Here is a 15,439-nt window from a genome sequence, read left to right on the forward strand (position 1 = left end):
AAAAATATGCACGCCTAGTGACTTTATCACAAATTTTTCTAACTCGCTTTTACCAATGAATAGTCTAGCCTACGTCACAAATTCACATTTTCATTCTTAGGATGAAATGCTTTTTTTGTTGTTTCTTTAATGATAGCTTTTTAAGCATCTGTCTTTTCATCTTTAAAAAGAAGAAATGAGTACCAATTCAAGAGCCGTTAGAAGAATCAACTGAGATAACGTGTTCAGCACAAGGCCTGGCATATAAAATGCAATATTCAACAGATGTAATGTAAAAATTATCAGTATTACCACTGCCAATACCACTAACACCAAATTGGGGGCGGGGGGGATTTGGATCTATTAAAGTGGCTTCAAATAGCGCAATTAAATCAATGGGCAAAAATATTAAAAAGTTGGATTTGAGTTCAAAACAGTTAAGTATCCTCTTCAGTTTATAATTCTGAATATTTAAAAATCTGTAAATTTTTCAGAATAGTACAATGAACACACATACACTCAACTTTTCACTTCCTAGGTTCACCAACTATTATTTGCTTTCTCCCTATCTCTCTAAACATACATATACACACATTATTTTTTGATGAACTATTTGAAAGTTAACTGCAGAAAAAATATCACTTCATTCCTAAATACTTTGGCATAGAGCACCTCACAATCTTGTTTTCATGACACTGAATTTTTGACAAATCCAATCTAGTTGTCTCATAAATTGCCCCACATTCTGGATTTTTCTAATGTTTCCTCATGATTAGGTTCCAGTTTAACATTTCTGGCAGGGATACTGTGTAGGTGATGCTGGGTACTTACTGCATCACACAAGAAAACACATAATACCAAGTCTGATCACCGGGTTAAGGCAGTAACTGACAGATCTCTCCATTTTAAAGGTACATTCCTTCCTTTATAGTAAGTAATCATGGAGTGATACACTGAAACTGTATGAATATCTTATCCTCTAACAGCCTTTCATCCCAAAATTTTAGCATCCATGGAGTATCTCTTGCCTGAATCAAAATTACATTGGGATTTGCCAGACATTTTCTAATTCTACCATTCTTCCTACCTCATCTGGCATTCTTCTATAAAGAGAAGCTTCTTTCTCTCTGAGTTTCACTAAGAAATTATGATTTTTAAAGACATATATTATAATCCATCACTTCATGGTTCTTACTGGTGCTCACACTGTCCCCAACTTGGCCACTGAGAAACCCTTAAGCCAGCTTCTGTGCCCTTTAATATGACCCCATCAGTCTGTAAGTCCTACATGGGAAAAAAAAAACTCTGTGTAAGAATAAGGTAAGTCTGAAAGTGGTGAGCTTCCTTCAACATAAGTATTCAGGGAGTAAATGACCATTTACCAGTTATGCTGTGGTAACAACAGCATAGGCTAAGCTGTCCTTCTTTCCTTGAACATGTTATGCTTGCGTCTACCTCAGGTCTATAGCAATAGCTGTTTCCCTCCCTGGAATACTTTCTCTTCATTTTTTTCTGTGAGTAAAAATTGCTTTTACCAATGAATATTCTAGCCTACCTCAGAAAGTCACATTTTCATTGTTAGGGTGAAATGCTTTTTTGTTGTTGTTGCTTTAATGATAGCTTTTTAAGCATCTGTCTTTCCATTTTTAAAAGAAAAAATGAGTATCAACTCAAGAGTTGTTAGAAGGATCAACTGAAATAATGTGTTCAGCACAATGCCTGGCAAATAAAATACATATTCAACAGATGTTATATAAAAATTATTAGGGGCGCCTGGGTGGCTCAGATGGCTAAGCGTCTGCCTTCAGGTCAGGTCATGATCCCAGGGTCCTGGGATCGAGTCCCACATCGGGCTCCCTGCTCCTTGGGAGTCTGCTTCTCTCTCTCTGTCTCTCATGAATAAATAAATAAAATCTTTAAAAAAATTATCAGTATTACCACTACCAATACCACTAACACCACCTTGGGGGAGGGGGTGGGTTTGGATCTAGGTACCGTTATTCAGACCTCAGTGTCACCTCCCTAGAAAGATCCTCCCTAATCGACCAATCTAAAATAGTCCCTATCACTTCCTATCATATTGCTTGTTTTATTAATTTAAAAATTAAAAATGCCTAAGTATAAAATATTTCAAATATACAATGTTTAGAAAAAAGTATAACAGAACCCAAATATAGACACTTAGATACTCAGACCTAACAGATGTTAACATTTTACCATACTTCTTTGTTTTTTATTTAAAGAAACATTACAGACACAACTCCTATGAATTTATGAAATGGCATTATATTTGTATGTATCTTCTTTGCATTTGCTCTTTTCACTCAATATTTTTGAAAAACCCTATTTTACTGTTGAACTTATTCTTTCTTGCTTATCTATTATCAGTAAATAGTTGTTGAATAAATGAATGAATAATTGATTCAATTTTCTTGCACTAAGAGCTGAAGAGTTCTAGGAGAAACAGAATAAACCTAAAAGGATATTGCATGTGTTATGTGTTTGCAGGGGGAGCTCTGCTCATGGAAATTAGTAAAATAATGGCATTCTTTTTTTTTTAAGATTTTATTTATTTATTTGAGAGAGAGAGAGAGAGAGAGAGAGCCCAAGAGGTTGTAGGGTCAGAGGGAGAAGCAGACTCCCCACTCAGCAGGGAGCCCGATGTGGGACTCGATCCCCGGACTCCGGGATCATGACCTGAGCCGAAGGCAGTCGCTTAACCAACTGAGCCACCCAGGCACCCAATAATGGCATTCTTTAACAGTACTTTAATTAAGGCTCAAAAAGGAACTACAGAGAAAGATTTACATCGTAAAGAAAAATATTACTTAACATAATTTTTTACCACAAGCTATTCAAATTATTTCTAAAGTGTGTATTTACTTAAGAGTGTATGTCCTGGGGCGCCTGGGTGGCTCAGTCATTAAGTGTCTGCCTTCAGCTCAGGTCATGGTCCCAGGGTCCTGGGATTGAGCCCCGCATCAGGCTCCCTGCTCAGCGGGAAACCTGCTTCCCCTTCTCCCACTCCCCCTGCTTGTGTTCCCTCTCTCGCTGTGTCTCTCTGTCAAATAAAATAAAATCTTAAAAAAAAAAAAAGAGTGTACTTCCTATACACTCCAAGGAAGAAACCCTTTTAAAATTCCAGGTAAAAACAACTGTCCATTCTTGAAATATTCAGAGTTAATATGAGGTTATAAAATAAATTTTTCCTACTGCTTCATTTTGATTTTTGCCTATGAAAGATCAGGTTGATGAGAATTTAACAATCAAGTTTAACGTGGCTTTTAAGCTAATAGTAATTTATAGGACTATGACCATGCACTCTAGCAGGATAGTACTACCGCACTCCTTCCCTCCACTACATTGCCTGGAAAGTCTGTTTCACATTGGAACAGTATCCTGAATGGCTTTAATTCAAAGGATTCCAGGGGTTGATGGGTCAGGTAAGGTGGGCCCCAGACTGAATGCTACAGCAAACTTAACACTTCAAGACTGTAGAGATGGGGGCGCCTGGGTGGCTCAGTCAGCTAAGCATCTGCCTTCAACTCAGGTCATGATCCCAGGACCCCGGGATCGAGTCCCACATTGGGCTCCTTGCTCAGCGGGGAGTCTGCTTCTCCCTCTGCCTGCCGCTTCCCCTGTTTGTGCTTGCTCGCTCTCTTTCTCTCTCTGGCAAATAAATAAAATCTTAAAAAAAAAAAAAAAGACTAGAGATGGTAACAATCACAGTGGTTGTCCACCTGATACACTGTTCAAATGCAATATAGTTCTTTAAGAAAGAGAACTAGCCCGCACAGTGCTGCCAACACCCCAGTGGAGAAGCTGAGGTCATCATCAAATTTTAAATATTTAAAGTGGATACAAAACTGTTTCAGCAATGCAGACAATTAAGTGTGTTGTTGTGGGTGATGGTGCCGTTGGTAAAACATGTCTTCTGATATCCTACACAACAAACAAATTTCCATCTGAGTATGTACCGACTATTTTTGACAACTATGCAGTCACAGTTATGATTGGTGGAGAGCCATATACTCTTGGACTTTTTGATACTGCAGGGCAAGAGGATTATGACAGATTACGACTGCGGAGTTATCCACAAACAGATGTATTTCTAGTCTGTTTTTCAGTGGTCTCTCCATCCTCATTTGAAAATGTGAAGGAAAAGTGGGTGCCTGAAATAACTCACCATTGTCCAAAGACTCCTTTCTTGCTTGTTGGGACCCAAACTGATCTCCAAGATGACCCCTCTACGATTGAGAAACTTGCCAAAAACAAACAGAAGCCTATCACTCCAGAGACTGCTGAAAAGCTGGCCCGTGACCTGAAGGCAGTCAAGTATGTGGAGCGTTCTGCACTCACACAGAAAGGCCTAAAGAATGTATTTGACGAAGCAATACTGGCTGCCCTGGAGCCTCCCGAACCGAAGAAGAGCTGCAGGTGTATGCTGCTATGAACATCTCTCCAGAGCCCTTGCCGCACAGCTGGTGTCAGCATCGTACTAAAAGCGATGTTAGGGCGCCTGGGTGGCTCAGGTGGTTAAGCATCTGCCTTCGGCTCAGGTCATGATCCCAGGGTCCTGGGATCGAGTCCCGCATCGGGCTCCCTGCTCCTTGGGAGCCTGCTTCTCCCTCTGCCTCTCTCTCTGTCTCTCATGAATAAATAAATAAAATCTTTTAAAAAAAAAAAAAAGCGATGTTAAATCAAACTAAAGATTAAAATTCATTTTTGCAATAAAAAAAGGAAGAACTAAAGGATGGATGGGTGGCTGGATGGATGAAAAGAAGGAAGGAAGGAAAGAAAGAGAGAGAGAAAACAAAAAGGAAGAAAGATAAGAGAGATAAGGTAGGCATATCTCACAAAAACCTCAAGCTATAGAGCTTATACAGTACACAGATACAGTGAAGTAATTTAATCTCTTATGGAGAAACATGAAAACCTCTAGCTTATGTCTTACCATATTAATATGCAAGTGCGTCATACTTGAAATATAACCTTCTGAGGCTATGTAGTTAATTCTTTTTTTTTTTTTTAAGATTTTATTTATTTGAGAGAGAGAATGAGAGATAGCACGAGAGGGAAGAGGGTCAGAGGGAGAAGCTGACTCCCCGCTGAGCAGGGAGCCCAATGCGGGACTCGATCCCGGGACTCCAGGATCATGACCTGAGCCGAAGGCAGTGGCTTAACCAACTGAGCCACCCAGGCGCCCTATGTAGTTAATTCTTAATTTTACATGCTAATGAATCATTCCGAGATGATACTTTTTCTTCTATGCATAGCCTTTATCTGAGTTTTCTTTGCATGATCCACTTCCTGTCCCAAAGAAAAGCCATAGGCTCTTTTTGTCCCACACTACACTCTCACAGGGTAACTTCATTCACATTCATGTTTTCAAGGGCCGCCTATATGCCAATGATCTCATCCATTTACAGATCTGTATTTCCAACCGTCTACTGGCCATTTCTCTTTGAATGTGTCTCATTACACCCCAAAATAAAAGTGATTATTTATGCTTCCTTCCTCCCCCACCAAGTCTTCCCTTTAAAAACAAAAACAAGGTATATTTCACAATTTTCTCCATTTTGGCTAATGGTATTAGCACCATGACAGCCCTCTGATCTACCTGGCTAAGCCAGAACCTCTGGGGTATCTAATTCTCCCTCATCCAATCAGTTTCCAAGTCCTACTTTTGGGTTGCAGGATGCTTAGGGAAGAATTAAGTTAAATCTATTTCTGTCAATCAAAACAATATTGACGGGCGCCTGGGTGGCTCAGTTGGTTAAGCGACTGCCTTCGGCTCAGGTCATGATCCTGGAGTCCCAGGATCGAGTCCCACATCAGGCTCCCTGCTTAGCAGAGAGTCTGCTTCTCCCTCTGACCCTCTTCCCTCTCGTGCTCTCTATCTCTCATTCTCTCTCAAATAAATAAATAAAATCTTAAAAAAAAAAAACAATATTGACAACTTCATATGATTCAACCTAACAAAAACATATGAAGAGAACAAATAAGATTAACCATAATTTCTATTTTCTCTATTTGTTCCTGTTAGATGCATAAAAGGAAGCTTAGTTAGCATTCTAGATCTCAACAGGCTAGTGAGAGCTGAGGATTGTGGAGTGAGCCTTTCTTATGTCAACATACAAACATACAAATACACAAATGAAAAGGGGCACAAAAAGAGGGGGACAGAAAAGAGTACTAAAGAATATGGAAGAGAAAAGAAATGAAAATAAGCCAAAAGGGAACAGCAGAGAAAAGAGAAGGGAATGTACAAAAGAGGGGGGGCAGTTACTGCCACTACCTCTGGAGTCCTGCATGGGTGAGACACTGCACTTCCTATGTTGCCGACACAGAGATGAGATGAGAAATCCAGATAATGGAAGTTTAGTAAAGTCTAAAGCTATGACAATTTGTGTGGTTGAAAAGGATTTTTCTTCATTTAAAAAAGATTGTGGGGCACCTGGGTGGCTCAGTCGTTAAGGGTCTGCCTTCAGCTCAGGTCATGATCCCAGGGTCCTGGAATCGAGCCCCGCATCAGGCTCCCTGCTTTGCGGGAAGCCTGCTTATCCCTCTCCCACTCCCCCTGCTTGTGTTCCCTCTCTCACTGTGTCTTTCTGTCAAATAAATAAAATCTTTAAAAATCAATCAATAAATAAAATCTTTAAAAAAATAAAATAAAATAAAAAAGATTGCTTGTTAGAGTTCACTAGTCATCATAACCGACTGCAGTATGAGCCTAAGTGTTCTGAGAACAGAGGTAGAACAATTACTAATATTGAAGAGGAAAAATCTGTGTCCTAAAATGGCCAACCGAGCCAGGAAGAAAGTCCCAGTCCCTGCCCCGGGGCTCTTCCGGGTTCTTCTCCCTGCTCCACTTCCTGCCAAAAGTACCAAGTATGCAGAAGTATAAGTGTATAAATTACCCCCCTTTGCTTGTGCTCGGGGCTCAGACCCTTGGAGATCATTCTCCTCTGAGCCCGCCGGCGTTAAATAAACCTCCTATCCTCCAAGATCTCCGAGTGCTGTTCGGTTCTTCCATCGGGCAATCCAATCCAGGTTCTGTAATAGTATCTCATCTTGATCCACTTAGTAAAGATCAGGTAACAGCAGAACCCCAGAAGTGCTGTTGTGGTTCTTCTGGGATACAGGATTCTCACATCTGAATATAATGTGGAGGGTGGAAGATATTTTGAAAGACAACCCAAAACAAATGTCTTAGGATAAGCTTTAAGGGGGTGAGAATATTAAAATTCCTGATGAACTGCCATCTTCAAATAATTAGATGGGAAGTGCTGACTAATCTCTTATCTGAATAATTGTCCTTAGATAATTAGGAGTTGTTTACTTAATAACAAAATCCCTAAACATAAGTATGAATTCCTTGTCGCTTTTGCCTTCATAAGATTTGTTCTTTTATCAGTTGAAAGGCTATTTTATTTTATTTCTTATTAAAATATACCCAGGGGGTGCCTGGGTGGCTCAGTCGTTAGGCGTCTGCCTTCGGCTCAGGTCATGGTCCCGGGGTCCTGGGATGGAGCCCCACATTGGGCTCCCTGCTCCGCGGGAAGCCTGCTTCTCCCCTCTCCCACTCCCCCTGCTTGTGTTCCCTCTCTCGCTGTGTCTCTGTCAAATAAATAAAATCTTTAAAAAAAAGTTAAAAAATATATATATATACCCAGTAAAATGTTCTTTCTGTATATAAAGTACATCCCAAACATATCTAGCTGCAACTAGGTATTGCTCTGATTCTGTACTGGTTAAGTTTAAATATGAACTCTGAAGGACAGACCAGCTTAAATATCTCCATAACGGAAGAGGAAGTAGCTTTTTTCCCCCATTTAAACAAGAAACAAAAAAAGAGAAAATAACATACATTTTACACCCATTTAGAAACTACTGATTACAAAAGGCACTATACTAAAAGTCTTCTGCATATTATTTTGCATGAAATCAGAAATGGCAGTATCCTTAGAAAAAGATGTATTTCTTTCAGGTATGAACACTCATCATGCCTGAAAGATCTGACAGCATAAGCATCATACACTACTATATTTTACTACTAAAAAGTAACAATTGTATGTGAAGTATATGTTCAATTTATCAGACTTGAGTCAGAAAAACCTAATTCCCCACAGCTGAAACTTAATGTTGCCCACTTAACTTTAAGGAATTAGCTATGATGAATGTGGAATGCAGAGGTCCAGCAAATAAATGTCCCAAATGTAGGGAAAAATATAATGGGAAAAGGCATTCAGGAATGGGTGTTAATAACTTTACAATCTACACTTATAACTTAACTACAACAGTGCTATACCCACATTAGTCAAATTGGGCTGGGATACCTGAGCCTCACAGAGAAGAAAACAATCACCATTGGAGTTCAACAGATGCTAGCCTGTGGGCTAGCAACTTACATCTAGTTTCTTTTTTTATCATAATCATTTAACCATATAAGATAGGTATTTTTATCCCCATGTGATGGCAGAAATTGAAGCTCAGAGGGACTAACTGGTCAATGTTCTCACAGTTACTAAGGGGAGGAAAAAGGAGGACTGTGGTTTGAAACCCAAGCTGTTGCTTCAAAACCTGTGAACCTGTGTTCACTCTAATACTATGTTACTGCTCTTCTATTGTAAGTCCTGAAGCATTAATGTCAACTATAATTAAGGAATATGCCTATTAGCCTTTGAGAGGGGGAATTACATGTTAACCCTATATATAAGCAGAGGAGAAAGAAAGAGTGCAGGATGATTGAAAAAAACATATACCGGCCTAGAAAAAGGTTACCGTAAGCAAACATCACTTACTCTTTAATTTTTTCTATCCCTCTTTTCTCTTTTAAAACTTTTTGTTATGGGATTTATATGGAGTAGAGAATAGTAAAAGAAACTACCATGCACCAATCAGCCAGCATAAACAATTACATTCCTCAAAAGTTATTATTAGGGTGAGAGTGATCAGTTATACATGTATTATCTGAAGAGCAATTAAGGAGCTCTTTGTAGACAGTGTGATGGAAGCCCTCCAACTCATCCCCCTCTCCCTCCTCCTTGTGGCATCAACATGATTTCAAGACTTGACCCTAGCTCTAGGAGGAGATCCTGATTAGCTAAACCAATCACAGTAATTCCATTCTTTTAAATCAGTAATTGGTTCAGAAACCTTATATTCTTGCCAATCCATGCATGAATTGGCATAGGTTCATCCTCCTAACTACAATTTGTTCAGATATGGTACACTAATTCTAAAGTGGACCCAATCCAACTGATGGAAAGAACTTCTATTCCATGTTAATGAGATTCCACATTTTCTATTTAAGTCAGTTTGCAGCAGAGTTTTTGTTAATGCAGCCAGAGCCACTCTAACTAATTAAAGATAATCAAATAAAGTTTTGGGTATATCACCAAATACTCACTTTATGTAAGAGTCTCCTACAAGGAAAGATTTAGGGAACATACTTTAAAAAGTCAAATTTCATTCATACTGAACCGAGGGATTTAATCTTTCATTCCCTTTATAACATCTATCCTCTCCCCCTCCCCACCTTCTACATTTTTTTGTTCAAAAATAAAAGGGAAAAAATAAGATACACAAAGGAATTCCCAGAAGACTCTATAAAAATCTATGCTCAATAATAATGGCAGTATCCCTGATTCTAAGGATATCAACAAAAAACACAAAAGCACTGAAATGATACAATATTTAAAAACTTAATGTTAAACTCCACTGATAAGTTTCTGTTTTATTTATTTCTTATTTTTTTAAAGTGGGCTCTACGCCCAGTGAGGAGCCCAATGTGGGTCTTGAATGCACAACCCTGAGATCAAGACCTGATCTGAAATCAAGAGTCAGACACTTATCTGAGCCACCCAGGTGCTCCTGTATATTTTAAAAATATATTTATATTTTTTAATTTCTAAAATAGTCATATGGTTCAAAATTCAAAAGGTTCCCAAACTCATGTTTGGGAACCTTTTTGTCCTCAAGCCCCTTTCTTCTCCCAGGAGGCAACAAAGTTACCAGTTTCTTCTGAATACTTTCAGATATTGTCAATTTGAAAATAATGCAGTGGGGTGGCTGGGTGGCTCAGTAAGTTAAGTGTCCGACTCTTGACTTCGGCTCAGTCATGAGATTGAGCCCTGCATCATGCTCTGCACTCAGCCAGGAGTCTGCTTGAGATTCTTTCCCTCTTCCTCTGCCCCTCCTCCCATTCTCCCTCTCTCTCAAATAAATAAATTGTTAAAAAGGAAAAGAAAAGAATGCAGTGAAGTATTTTCAGCTTATCAAAAAATTGACCGTGTGGTGCAACAGAAAAAGCAATAGGTTTAAGAATCAAACTAGCAAAGTCATCACTGTACAAATTACCTAAACTCTCTAAGCCTCAGTTTCCATCTTTAATGCAGGGATAAAGGGGTGCCTGGCTGGCTCCACTGAACAGCATGAGGCTCTTGATCTCAGGATTGTAAGTTCGAGCCCCACGTTGGGTGTAGAGTTTATATAAATAAATTAATAAATTAATTAAAAAAATAAAGTACGGATAAAAACGGACAGTCAATATTGAGTGCCTACTACGGCCAAGTACGATGATAAATTCTAGAGATTTAGATGAAAAACCTATTTGCTGCCTTCAAGAAGTTAGGAGATAGAACAGTAAACAATTATAATATAGGGTGATAAGTACAAGGACAGAGGTAATCACAGGATACAGGAACACGGAGAAGTATACAGAGGGCACAATTCTCGGCATTAAGAAAGTAAGCAACAAGGGCGCCTGGGTGACTCAGTTGGTTAAGCGACTGCCTTCGGCTCAGGTCATGATCCTGGAGTCCCGGGATCGAGTCCCGCATCGGGCTCCCCGCTCAGCGGGGAGTCTGCTTCTCCCTTGGACCCTCCCCCCTCTCATGCTCTCTCTCTCTATCTCATTCTCTCTCTCAAATAAATAAATAAAATCTTTTTAAAAAAAGTAAGCAACAAATGTTATTTCCTTTCTCCTAATTAATTTTCATGTGATTTACATTCATTTAATTTCATTTCACATTCACATTTAAAAATTTGTAATTCTTACAGCTTTTAAAACAGGTAAGCAGTCTCAGTTACTTTTATATTAAAACTTTTTTAAAAATGAATCAATAGGGGTGCCTGGGTGGCTCAGTCGTTAAGCGTCTGCCTTCAGCTCAGGTCATGATCCTGGGGTCCTGGGATCCAGCCCCACATCAGGCTCCCTGCTCCCCAGGAAGCCTGCTTCTCCCTCCCCCACTCCCCCTGCTTGTGTTCCCTCTCTTGCTGTGTCTCTCTCTGTCAAATAAATAAATAAAATCTTTAATAAAAAAAAGAATCCATACGTAAAATTTCATGAATACAAGTATCAAACAAATAATTCTCAATTATGAATAAACTATATCAAATTGAACCAGTGCTTTTTAAGATTTTATTTTTCATTTTATAATGAAAAATACACTTCTAAAGAGCAAATAAACTTCAACATGTTTTAGAAGACAATAGTTTCACTCCTGTATAAGCTTCAGTGAACTTCTCTAAGATTCTTATCTTTTAGTTAGGTAGTCAGAAAAACTTAAGCTCTAACCTATTTAAAATACCCTTTGAGCTCCTCGGGCAAATGAGTGATTCTAGGTCTGGGGCAGGGGAAAATACAGATGAGCCAAGAGCATCAGATAGTGCCAGAAAGTAAAGTAATACTTAAAAAAATAGTAATAGTAAGACACAACAGCCAAAGAATAAAATAAACACCCATAAATCCATACTGATAAAAATAAATGACTATATAATTAAATAAATGAGGAAAGAATTCTAAATAATTTAAGCAGATAGATCCCCTTCAGGAGGTAGAGCTTAATTCTCTTCCCCTCCAGTACAGACTGGACTTAATTACCTGCTTCAAAAAACTGAGTATGGAAAGTGTGAAGGATAATAACTTCAAATAAAGAAACCTTAACCAATGGATGGAGGTTAACATCATCAGCAATAAGTCAGAAATTCATGTTGATGTCACTTGCCCTGGTGTGACATGAGAAAGAAACTTCACTTCTGTGGTATTCTTTCCCCAAATCCATCACCCCAGTGTAATCAAGAGGAAGTATCAGACAAACCCACATTCAGGAACATCCTACAAATACCTGGTTAGTACTCTTCAAAAGTTTCAAGGTCTTGAAAAATAAGCAGTCTGGGAGACTATCACAGGTTGGAGGAGATAAATTGATGATGGAGATGAGGAGATAAATGATGACTACATGCAACGTGGTATCCTTGACCGGACTGACCAGAAAAAGGATGTTAGTGGAAAAGCTGGTGAAATCCAAATAAACTTGATAGTCCAGTTAACTGTATTGTACCAGTGTTAATTTCTTAGTTTTGGTAAATGTATCATTGTTACATTAACAGGGAAGTTGGGTGAAGGGTATACAGAAACTGTAGTATCTTTGCAACTTTTCTACAAACCTAATATTATTCAAAAAAGCACTTTTTAAAAATGTGCTTGATACATAGCATGGATGTTTAGAGGTTCTAGGTAGGAAAGGATTTCAGCGACATACACACTAGGAATGTTCCTATGCTGAAAAGCTCTTATGTCAATCTCAATTCTAGACCTGAGATGACTCAGACAGGCTCATCATGAATGCCACCACCGAGCTCTGCCCTAACACGTCTCTATTTTCATGATAAAAATATAAAAAAAAGAAAATCTACTAATACCCCCAAATTTGGAAAGACGCCAACTGAGGAGGAAGGTAGGCAACCTCAGAAAAACTCAGAAATAAACACCCTTACTTACTAAACACCCTTACTTACTAACGCAGGAGCTCAGCAAAGAAGGCTGTTAGGGCTTACTATATTTCTAAGGTCTCCATGCTAATTTGGGAAATGAGAAGCAGCCCACAGGAGTGAGATATACTTGGGATTTGGGACAGAACATTTCATGGGATCTCAGAAGAAAAAAACAGAGACCAGGTCCACCGTCAAGATTTGCCTCAGTCTCAGTGAGTAGTTTTTTTGCAAGTAGAAGTGAATCATGTCATGTTTGGGTCAGGTGATGAAGAGGTGGTGTGTCTTCACCTTCTTTTCACTCATCTGCTGGCTGGATGCAGAGGAGTTCCAAGCCCTACAGGACGGCTGAGCCAGAAAATGAAAGGGCGTCTGAGTCCCCCAGTCACCACATGAAAGGCTATCTGCTCACCAGAAAAACCTACATCTGACTGTATCCAGCAGTTGTGTAGACATCTGAAACATGTCATTTAAAAAACTGCAAAACAAAACCCCAACCTCTTAGTATCATTCATCTTTTCTTTAGGTAAAATTCAAAGGGAATTAATACCTTATACTAAAGAAACACCAGAATTTCAGCAATTACTTTCATTTTATTTATTTTTTGTTTATTAAATCCAAGTTAAACTAAATGTAATACTATTTAGAGAAAATGTATAATATACCATCCCACTTTGATAAAATTATTCCTATGCATGTTTCTACTCATTCTATCTGTATGTATGCACAGAAAGGTCTCCAGAATAATGTTCATAAAATGTATTTCAAATATCTGAGTGTGTGTGTGTGTGTGTGTGTGTGTGTGTGTGTGTGTGTGTGTGTAAGGGATGTATTGCTTTCCTAGGACTTTTCTATGTTGCTAAAATTTTTAACAATGATAATAACTCCATAACTCCATAAGTACAATTATGTTTACTACCCTGATGAGAAAAGCACAGTTAATATACAGTAAAACTGGTTTCTGAATTCAAGTATTCTTATTCCAGAGACCATAGTATCAATGCCTACATTATACTGCCTCTATAAGTACATGTCACATTTATTTATTTATTTAGCAATTTCTATGCCCAACGTGGGGCTCCAAGATCAAGAGTTGCATATTCTACTGAGCCAGTCAGGCACCCCAAGTACATATATATTTTTTAAAAAAATAAGGGTCGCCTATGTTACCTGTATAATAAGCATATATCATACTTATTTTTTAAAAGGGGTTGGGTAGTAGAGCACCTGGAAGGAGTAGCTACTAATGTCTAATGTCATGTGCGAGTGGCAAACATGGAAAATCTAATGGTAGCCACAAAATCTCTATGCTGGATATTAAAGATGCTTATTATTTATCAAGCCTATCTAATATCAGCTTATCTGAAGCAAAATTGCACAAGTAAAACTTAGGAATCTGGTTATTAATGTTTATTTCAGAAAACTTGGGAACAGTCACTCCTCTTCATTATCAGTATGTCTCAGAAAAACAGTACCTTAGGGTAAAAAGTATGGTTTAACTTCAGCAGAACACCTCTCAGAAAACGTTTATATCAGAAATTTAGAGAAATTTGTGTGTATAGTTTAACACAGAATTGGCTTTGAAACAATTTGCCAAAGAGCCATTTGTTTTAAACTGGGAAGAAGTGCTGAATATTTAGTGGAAGGTATGCTAAACCGACATCTGCTACAACTTCAATGTCATCTTAAATATCATATTCATTAATGACTGAGACTTAATGTCTTTGTAAATTAATCCTGCTTAGTGAGTCTGAATATGCTATTCTTATTCACACAAATATTCAAGATACTGGTTGCAGCAACATACGGCATCTCATACACTAAAATTCTTAGGGAAAGCACAGTTTTTAAAGTGCAGGAATCTGTTACCAAGGAAAAGGGGGGAGGGGTAGGAGGGAATGACATACACACTTTCTCATGCAGTATGAGATACAACATTCAAGTATCAGGTTCCAGATATAACATTCAAGTATCTTTTTAAAAACAAAGACATTTTCCTCAAAAACATCCTGAGATGTCAAGTTTCTCAAGTAAATCTTCCACCCAAAAGTCACCCTTTGAAGTAAATCTATGAATGCCCTACTTCTTTCAACAAGAACAATCAACTGTGTTTGCCTTTCCAGAACAACCAGCTGGTTAACCAAATACAGAGAGAAACAAAAACTTCCCCAGTCACCAGATGTCTTAATTTGGAACAGTTAGTAACAATGTGGAATAATCCAAAATTTTGAGTTGGTACTATATGTTTACTACTTCTTTTTCTAATTCTGAACAGACGCTTTTAAAAATTAAGCAAATGTGTTCTCTTTGATAACTGCAAAAAAAGATGGGGGGATATAAAGAACCACTGCCTATAGCCCTAACAGATCGATGTCAACATCAAAGAACAAGCCACCTGAATATTATGTGTTATAGTTAGAAACTGATCTATCAATATTAAATCTAAAGTCCTAAAGAATTACCTTATTCAATAATTGAAAAACAATTCTTGAAGGACCGACATGACAGGCCTAGAATACACTGGATTCAGCAAAGAACATAAGCAAAGTCCCAGCCTTCCTGGGGGGGGCAGTGGGGTGACAGACAGCCAGAGAGACAAATAACTAATTATAATAATGAAAACAGTCAAAATGTTATGAAAAATAATACTGGTTAAGGCAAGAAAAATGAGGCAGGAAAGTCC

General features: G+C 38.3%; 1 pseudogene; it reads left to right on the forward strand.

Annotated features, from left to right (window-relative positions):
- Positions 1 to 3,168: 3,168 nt before the first annotated feature.
- LOC112822318 (cell division control protein 42 homolog pseudogene) lies at positions 3,169 to 4,658 on the forward strand (annotated as a pseudogene).
- The last annotated feature ends 10,781 nt before the right edge of the window (positions 4,659 to 15,439 follow it).

This window comes from Callorhinus ursinus, unplaced genomic scaffold (genome assembly GCF_003265705.2).
Source record: "Callorhinus ursinus isolate GAN/ISIS: 27379988/994484 unplaced genomic scaffold, GSC_fseal_2.0 scaffold8, whole genome shotgun sequence".
Taxonomy (NCBI): domain Eukaryota; kingdom Metazoa; phylum Chordata; class Mammalia; order Carnivora; family Otariidae; genus Callorhinus; species Callorhinus ursinus.